The sequence below is a fragment of the Xenopus laevis genome, chromosome 8L, assembly GCF_017654675.1.
Source record: "Xenopus laevis strain J_2021 chromosome 8L, Xenopus_laevis_v10.1, whole genome shotgun sequence".
NCBI lineage: Eukaryota > Metazoa > Chordata > Amphibia > Anura > Pipidae > Xenopus > Xenopus laevis.
Window position 1 is genome coordinate 14,762,949 of NC_054385.1, and position 9,996 is coordinate 14,772,944.

Sequence of the window (9,996 nt, forward strand, 5' to 3'; positions counted from 1 at the left end):
ATTTGGCGAATAATAACGAACAGTCCAAACCTAATTTGCATATGTAAATTAGGGTGGGCAAGGGCAAAACCATTTTTTACTTCCTCGTTTTACTTACAAAAAGTCATGGCATTTCCCTCCCGCTAGGAGATAATAGATATATATAGATATAATATATAGTTTTTTTTGGGGGGCTGGCAGCCGCAACTCTAATCCGGATTTGTATAGCATTGAATATATTGGTGGTCGCAGTCGTGGCACTGGAGAACTGGGAAGCAATGATTAACCAGGTGGCCCATTGTCCACTTCAGTATAGCTCACGCAAGTTTGTCATTCATCCAAACAGTAACTTATCGTTAATAATTATTGAAAATCTATCAATAATGCGTATGCCCGAGACACAAAAGCCCAGAACAAACAACGTTGGTGAGAAAATGGTAGATGAACAGCAAGCGAGAGAACTGAAAGAGAATGGCCAGCAGAGATGGCAGCTGAATTCCTCGAATGAGAATCTGATTCCCATCTTTGGCTCTCCCAGGTTGTCATGGCCAGGTTGCATTCCGCGCTCCAATTTTGTAGGAATGTAATCTAGAAGGATGAATGACCCACTAAAGTTGCACCACCCCCATTTGGGTATTCATAAGTTTCCCAAGAACAACAAGCAAAACTTAACCTTTATTGGTGTGAGTTAAAATGAGCAAGGAGAGAACAAAAAATTTTAAATTACAATTAGGAGCACATTATTACGTATCTAATCTTGCAGTTTAACGCGGATGCTTATAAATGAATCATAGTCGATATTGATTGGATTATATGAGAAGCATCCTCACCGGGATTAAACTACAATAACCATGTACGTTACTACAATAAACACACAGCATATTACCATCACCCACACTTCCCCCAGGGGTTTGTGCACTAATGAGTGTGAGAATATTTAAAAAGTGAGAGTTACAGACCCTGTCTGTTTAAACTAGGCTTCTCCGAATCCACTATTTTGGATTCGGCCGACCCCGAATACCGAACCGAATCCAAACCCTTATTTGCATATGCAAATTAGGGATGGGAAGGGAAAAACATTTTTACTTCTGTGTTTGCTGACGAAGTCACGCGATTTCCCTCCTCACCTCTAATTTGCATATGCAAATTTGGATTCGGTTCGGCCGGGCAGAAGGATTCATCCGAATCCTGCTGGAAAAAGGCCGAATTCTGGATTCGGTGCATCCTATTTTGAACTACGGTGTCGGCGTTTCTTCCCCTCGCATATGGGTCAGTAATACTGTAAGGCCAATACCCAATCAAGCCAGAGCAACCCACGAGTTAAGCTGTGTATCTGTGGAAGCGTGAGAGTTGCAGCCCTGCCATTTTCAGTTTGGGTAATGGCACTATAACATTTTTGACCTATATGGATGGAAAGAAACACCGACAACCTTAGTTGAAACTGGCAGGGGCTGCAACTCTCACGCTTGTATTAGCCTTACAATATTACTGACCCATACGCGAGGGGAAGAAACGCGACGCCGTAGTTTAAACAGGCTGTAACTCTCACCTTTGAATATTCTCACACTCATTAGTACACAAACCCCTGGGGGAAGCATGGGTGATTGTAATTTGCTATGTGCTTATTGTACTAACGTACATAGTTTTCTCTGTTGTCTCAAGGGGGACACAGGGACTATGGGGTTAAGATCCACCCTACAGGAGGCAGGACACTTATGTAAATGAAAAAGGGGCGTGCCAAGTACTGTGGCTTAACCCCACACTATAGTAAATCCAATCAGTTTTTAGTGTCCTGCTTCCAAGGGAGGATGGACGACTCCAAGCTCCAAGCTTCAAGTTGAATTGGGGTAGAACCACTAGCAGGGCTACCTTTTTGTTGCGTCGAACCCCCTTCGTGGGATAATGCCCACCAGGAGTCAGTCCATGGCCTTCTGGCTACACAAGACTCACATAGGCATGCCTGCACTCCGTGGAGGGAGAGCAGAGGGCCTAGGGTGCGGCGAAAAATGTGAGTAGATTTTATCATCTATTCTCCATGTGGTTGCTCTCCCCCCCAGGGCTACTCCTTCCCTACAGCCCTGAATGCCTGTGCAGTAGCGACTCCGTGGGGCTAACCTTCCCCTGCCTCTCCCCTTCTCCTACCAGCGGCCCCTTAGTGTGCGCACTTCTTCTCCCACCTGGGGTTTGTGCAGACTCGGAAACCTCTCAGCGCCGTTGAGCGCCTCCTGTGGAACGCATCCAGCAGCGTGTGTTGGAGGAGGCGGGCCTTGCGTTCCAAGCCTCCCTGCATAGCCGCTGGTTCGCGCGGTTTCTCTGCATGGCTCTATGTGCGGCTCTCATTACTGCAGCGCCTCAGCCTCTGGTTCCTTCGCGCACGGGCGGCGCTTAGGAGCTTTTTATCTGGTTTCCAGGGGCATTATCAGGCACCCATTTGAGTACCACCTACGGTCAATCCTTCAGCTGGGTACCATAGTCACTGCTTATGGCAGAAGGTAAGTCAGGGGGACTATTCCCAGGGCGGGGGGGGGAGAGCACCAGCATCTGCAGCCCAAATTACCTATTTTGCCTGCAAGCATTGCCAACTAAAGATTCCAGGGGGTCAAGGGTGAACCCCTCTGCAGATCTTGTGCCAAGGGGGACCCCGCTGTGCCAGTACCAGGAGGCACTACTAGTCCTCCTTCTGGAGAAGACACTCCACCAGCCAGCATGGCTGGCCCTTCAGACGCCTCCTGCTCCCCTATGGGCCCTTCAGCTTTCACAATCACTGGGCCTCTCTTCAAAATCTACCCTCTATTGCAGATAATTTGGGCAGGGCCCTGGCCAGACTAGATCAGCGGCCCAGTGGAAAACGCAAGAGACTTGAGTTATCCAAATCGCATTCAGGGGCCCATACCCCCTCTGATGGATCCCTTCCTGGAGGGGACTCCTCTCACTCAGAAGGCGAACTTCCCCTTTCCGAAGTATCATCTGAGGATGAGGACTTACAGGAAGACGAAGCTAAGGGCCATGATGTTCAACATGACATAGAACATATCATTAAGGGCGTCACGGAGGTCCTAAAGATCTCTCAGTCTCAAGATCCACGGTCTCAAACTTCCGGGCTATTTAAGAGAAAACATAAATCTTCTCTCTGTTTTCCTTCACATGAACAACTCCTAGATATTATACAAGAGGAGTGGAATTATCCTGAAAGAAAATTTCAAGCCACTCGAAAATTCTCCAAGTCCTATCCCTTTTCCAAAGAATTGGTGGATAAGTGGTCTCTGCCTCCCACAGTAGATGCTCCCGTTTCCAGATTGTCTAAATCTACTACACTACCTGTCACAGATGCAGCAGCATTCAAGGACTCTTCTGATCGACGTCTAGAGGGTTTTCTCAAGGCAGTGTACTCCTCAGCCGGATCTACCCTTCGCCCCATCTTGGCCTCAGCCTGGGTAGCGAGAGCCATTCAGGCCTGGGCTGAGTCCCTTCTTACTGATATTCAAGAGGGTGTTCCTAGAACGGATCTAGTTTCATCAGTGCAATCCATTGTGGAAGCTTCTGCCTATCTTTCTGAAACTACGCTTGACACTGCTCAGATTACTGCACGCACATCAGCTCTCTCCGTTGCGGCTCGGCGCACACTATGGTTGAAGAATTGGACGGCGGACCTCAGTTCTAAGAAGTCCTTAACTTCGCTCCCCTTCAAGGGCCAGCGGCTGTTTGGTGAGGAACTGGAGAAAGATTATTTCCCAAGCAACTGGGGGAAAGAGCACATTTCTACCCCAGTCCAAGTCTCGGTCTTCTTCCACATTTCGCCAAAGAAAGTTTTTTCAAGGCCAATCCAGTCGGTCCTCAAGACGATACAGCCCGCCTCAACGGTCCAATTTTCGCTCCAAACCCATAGACAAGGGTAGACCCGCATGGAAAAACAACAAATTCCACAACAAGCCCACAACAGACAAGTCCGCTTCAGGTTGACGAGGCACCCCCTCCGGAACCGCTGCAGTCCATAGGAGGCAGACTGCTACGGTTCCGGGAGGTTTGGACTCATTACTCGTCGGACGCCTGGGTCCACGAGATCATCACGGAAGGTTACCATCTCGATTTTTCCTCTCCTCCTCCCAGAAAATTCCTCATGTCACGACTCCCCGTCAAATCCCACCAAGGCCCAAGCCTTTCTGGACTGCATCAGCAAGATGGAGCAGAATGGGGTGATCACACCAGTACCTCCGTCAGAAACCTTCTCCGGTTTCTACTCCAATCTGTTCCTAGTGCCCAAGAAGGACGGATCCTTCAGACCGGTGCTAGATCTCAAAATTCTCAACAAATCTCTTCGGTCTGTACGGTTCAAGATGGAGACTCTCGCTCAGTCATCCGAGGGATGGAGTCGGGCCAATTCCTTATGTCACTGGACATCAAAGACGCCTATCTCCATGTCCCTATCTGGCCTCCTCATCACCAGTTTCTGAGATTCGCCTTCCTGAACCGTCACTACCAGTTTGTAGCACTACCCTTCGGTCTCTCGTCAGCCCCCAGGGTGTTCACCAAACTCATGGCTGTGACCGCTGCGACGCTACGGATCCAGGGAATTTCAGTGACTCCGTATCTGGACGACCTCCTTCTGAAAGCCAGAACAGAGGAGAAGAGCAGGGAAGACCTCCGACGGGCCATAGCCCTCCTGCAAGAATTCGGTTGGACGATCAATTGGAAGAAATCCAACCTTATTCCCAAGCACCAGATGACATTCCTCGGTCTCGAGTTCGACACCCTCACTCAGAGAGTACTACTACCACTAGACAAGAGGGAGAAGATCAGAACTCTAGTCTACAACCTACTACAGATTCAGAGCCCTTCAATTCATTTAGCCATGAAAGTACTCGGGTCCATGGTATCAACCATCGAGGCGGTTCCATTTGCCCAACTACATCTCCGACCTCTTCAAGCCAACATCCTGTCGGCATGGAGGGGAGGATCATTACTGCAGAAGCTGTCTCTCCTACCATCCACCAGGGACTCACTACGGTGGTGGCTGGATCCGAACAACCTATCCCGGGGTCAATCATGGGCGACACCGGAGTGGATAATCCTCACGACGGACGCCAGCCTCCTAGGTTGGGGCGCAACCTTCAATTCACTATCCGCACAAGGTCTATGGTCTCCAGAGGAGTCCAGACTGTCGATCAATATTCTCGAGTTACGAGCGGTGAAACTAGCTCTTTATCACTGGTCCCATCACTTCCAAGCACAAGCGGTGGCGTCCAAAGCGACAACTCGACCACAGTCGCCTACATCAACAGACAGGGAGGGACACGCAGCAAGGCAGCTCTAGCAGAAGTTCAACAGATCTTACACTGGGCGGAGTCACATTCAGTGAGACTCTCTGCCATTCACATTCCGGGAGTAAACAACACCAGAGCGGACTTTCTCAGTCGCAACCTATTGGATCCAGGGGAATGGGAAGTGCACCCAGCATCCTTTGCAGAACTAGTCAACCATTGGGGCATACCTCAAATCGACCTGATGGCGTCCAGATCAAACCGAAAGGTAAACGCCTTCTTCGCCCGCTCGCGGGATCCTCTCGCAGCGGGAGTGGACGCCATGACACAGCATTGGCAGTTCGAACTCGCATACGTCTTCCCACCTCTCCCCATGCTACCAAGGGTCCTAAAGAAGATCAGGCAATCCTCCCTCACGGTCATCGTGGTAGCTCCTTCTGGCCCAGAAGAACGTGGTTTTCGGACCTCCAGGAGATGTCCATAGCACATCCCATCCGTCTGACCTTCCGGAGCGATCTTCTCTGTCAGGGCCCCATTGTTCACCACAACCCGGGCCTCTTCGCTTTGACGGGCTGGCTGTTGAGGCAACCATCTGGAGACGAAAGGGAATAGCGGAGGATGTCATTTCAACTATGCTAAGATCACGCAAATCCACTTCTTCTCGTGCTTACCACAGAGTCTGGCGCAGCTATTGGGATTGGTGCAGGGACACATCTGTTCCCACCGTGGATTCTGTTTCCTTCATGGAGTGCGACATTCCAAGAGTGTTGTCCTTTCTTCAACGCGGATTACAGTTGGGACTTAAACTCAGTTCCCTGAAAGTTCAGGTGTCGGCTCTGTCAGTCCTTCTTCAATCCAGACTGGCCCTGGATGACTCGGTTCGTACCTTTCTGCAGGGCGTAGCACACATCCGTCCTCCCTTCCGTTCACCTGTTCCGGGTTGGGATCTCAACGTGGTTCTGGAAGCCCTTCTGGATCCTCCCTTTGAACCCTTGGCTACGATTTCCGTACAATGGCTCACTTGGAAAGTAGTGTTTCTCGTGGCAATCTCGTCGGCTAGGAGAGTTTCAGAGATTAGTGCCTTGTCCTGCGATCCTGCATTCCTTATCTTCCACAAAGATAAAGCTGTTCTACGCACACCGCCATCCTTCCTTCCAAAGGTGGTATCGTCCTTCCACATCAACCAAGAAATTGTGGTACCTTCCTTATGTCCCGATCCCAAAATGACAAGGAACGCAGACTCCACAGTTTGGACGTTGTCAGAGCTCTTCGCTGGTATCTGGAAAGATCAAAGGATTTTCGCCACTCTCAGAACCTCTTTGTGATACCTTCTGGACCTCGACGAGGATTGGCAGCCTCCAAGTCTTCCATTGCACGATGGTTGAAAGAGACCATACGACAGGCCTACCTGGCCAAAGGCAAGTCTCCACCGGAGGGCGTCCGAGCCCATTCCACGAGGTCTGTGGGAACCTCCTGGGCCTGGCGCAACGCGGCTTCCCTCGACCAGATCTGCAGAGCAGCTACCTGGTCGTCTGTTCACACATTCACCCGTTTTTACAAACTCGACACGTTTTCATCTGCAGAGGCCGTTTTTGGCCGTAAGGTGTTGCACGCTGTGGTGCAATAACGTGTTCTCCTCGCTCCCACCCTGCTTTTTGGGACTGCTTTGTTAAGTCCCCATAGTCCCTGTGTCCCCCTTGAGACAACAGAGAAAACAGGATTTTTGTTACTCACCGTTAAATCTGTTTCTCTGTGGTCGATAGGGGGACACAGGGCTTCCCGACCCTTGCGAGTTGACCATGTTGGTCTATGGGAATTGTTCCCCTGAGTTATCGGTTTGCATTACTACTTCTGCATTTAAATGTTAGCAGTTCTTTGGTACCAACTGATTGGATTTACTATAGTGTGGGGTTAAGCCACAGTACTTGGCACGCCCCTTTTTCATTTACATAAGTGTCCTGCCTCCTGTAGGGTGGAGCTTAACCCCATAGTCCCTGTGTCCCCCTATCGACCACAGAGAAACAGATTTAACGGTGAGTAACAAAAATCCTGTTATTGTAGTTAATCCCAGTGAGGATGCTTCTCATATAATCCAATCAATATTACTATGATTCATTTATAAGCATCCGGGTTATACTGCAAGATTAAGCTAATAATGTGCTCCTCCTAATTGTAATTTAACATTTTTGTTCTCACCTTGGCTCATTTTAACACACACCAATAAAGGTTAAGTTTTGTCTTTTGTTCTTGGGAATTATGAAATACTAAATGGGGTGGTGCAACTTTGTGGGTCATTCTTTCCTTTCAGTATTACATTTACTATTTCTCTAGTCGGCCCTCCTGTCAGTGCAGACGTTGTGGGTTATGTTATCCTTCACCTCTGGAGGCAGGACAGAAACTGTTAACTCATGGCCCCTCCTTCTGGCTATATGTACTTGGCTCCACCTTCACTCCTCTGTTCTTTGTCCTGCCTCAGGAGGTTAAGGACAGTCTTTTTTATTTTACTTTGTTTTTTATTTTATTTTACTTTATTTTGCTTTATATCCTTTTTTTTTTTTTTTTTTTCTCCCACAGATAACACCTATTGGACATGCAGAGCTGTTCTTAGGGTGCAACATTACCAACTGACGGGTATTCAGTTGTGTAACAGGGGCCATACGTGACATGCAGAGCTGTCACAGGCACACAACCTACAGGGTTAGCAGAGCTACCCGCTGTTCTACTGGGTTGTTAGGGAGCATTTGGACCCAATCCGTGACACTAGGGATACCTCCCCACTTCCACTTTGGAATCAACCTTCAGCAAGCTCCTCTGCTCAAGTTCATCCACAGTTTGGAGACTTTTTACAATGGATAATGAAATCTGTTCAACCCTACCAACCAAATGTCGATAGTACTCAGACAACTAAACAAAATAAAAAGCGTAAAGTCGCACTGCCGTTAGACTCCTCCTCAGACTCAGAGGAGGGATTACTTTCAGACTCAGATCAGGACGAGGTTCTCTGCCCAGATAAGGACATGTCTGATCAGCTACAATCCAATTCTGACACAGATTCTGAGGATGAACAGGTCCACACTATCACTCCAGAGGTATCTAAGAAACTACTTAGAGAAATGTTGCAAACTCTAGAGATTAAAGATGAAACAGTGGCGCTATCAAAAGCTGACAAGCTATTGGGCGTTCAGAAAAAATCTAAATTAACATTTCCTGTGTTCAATTCGGTCACGCAAGCCATTGAAACTGAATGGAATCAACCAGAGCGACGTATTGCTCTCACCCAAAGATTTCTTAAGACGTACCCTATACCAGAAGACTACCAGAAGAAGTGGGATAAAGCACCCAGGGTGGACTCGGCAGTAGCTCGCCTATCTAGACATACCGCCTTGCCGGCTGAAGAAGCGGCTTTTAAAGACCCATTAGACCGTCGCATGGAAGCTACCTTAAAAAAATCCTATGTCCAGGCGGCAGCAATACTGCGACCGGCAGTAGCTTCGGCGGGCTTGGCACGTACAGCGAAACACTGGGCACAAGAAATAGCTACCAATCCCCCATCATCTAGACAGCAGTTGCAGTCTGAAGTAGACAGACTAGTAACCACCCTTTCCTTCCTCGCAGAAGCGACCATGGAAATTACCAAACTAGCGGCTAAAGCTACTGTCAATACTGTGGTGACTAGGAGGGCCTTATGGCTGAAACACTGGTCGGGAGACACCGCTTCCAAACTCAGATTGCTATCCCTACGGTTCACGGGTGATTCTCTCTTCGGTCCTGATCTTAAGCAAATTATATCAGAGGTAACTGGAGGAAAAAGTACCTTTCTTCCGACAGGAAAAAAAATCGAGATATGACAACTCGCCCAGATTTCCCGTGCGAAAGAATTGGTCTCCCCAATCTAGGCCCTTTCGGACAAACTTCAGGTCACCTACTTCTGACCAAACGACTAAACGCACCAGAACACCTTGGCACCAGCAAGCTCGACCTCACGTCAAGAAATCAGTGCCAAATAGAACCACGTCGGCCTGACTCAGCCTCAGCAAGTCAAGGTCTGGTAGGCGGCAGACTACAGAGATACCTGGGCGAATGGCAAACTCACGTAACAGACACTTGGGTGCTGACAATCCTTCGGCAAGGTTACAGAATCCCCTTCTCCCCACATCTACCTTTTACCAAGTTCCGTACATCGTCAACTACCCCAAACAAAACACACCTGCTCCATACTTCAGTTCAGTCACTACTGCAAGCGGAAGTGATACAAGAAGTCCCACAGAACCAGCGGTTTCGAGGTTTCTACTCCACCCTGTTCTGGTCAAAAAAAAGGACGGCGCTTTCAGACCAGTACTGAATCTCAAATCCCTCAACACCCTGGTGTCCAATCAAAAATTCAGAATGGAATCCATTCGGTCCGTCATAGCAAATATGGAACCAGACTCTTTCATGACATCCATAGACCTCCAAGACGCCTACCTCCACATCCCCATTTACCCAGGGTCCCGTCGCTAATCTTCGTTTCGCAATAGGCGATCACCATTACCAATTTGCGGCCTTGCCCTTTGGACTTTGTACTGCGCCTCGTGTTTTCACCAAGGTCTTAACTCCAGTGATAGCCTACCTCAGGGCTCTGGGAATCAAGCTTCTGCCCTACTTGGACGATTTGCTCATCATCGCACCTTCCATAACCCAAGCAACCAGGGACACTCACACCTGTCTACGGGTGTTAACCCAACATGGCTGGTTGATCAACTACCGCAAAAGTGCGCTA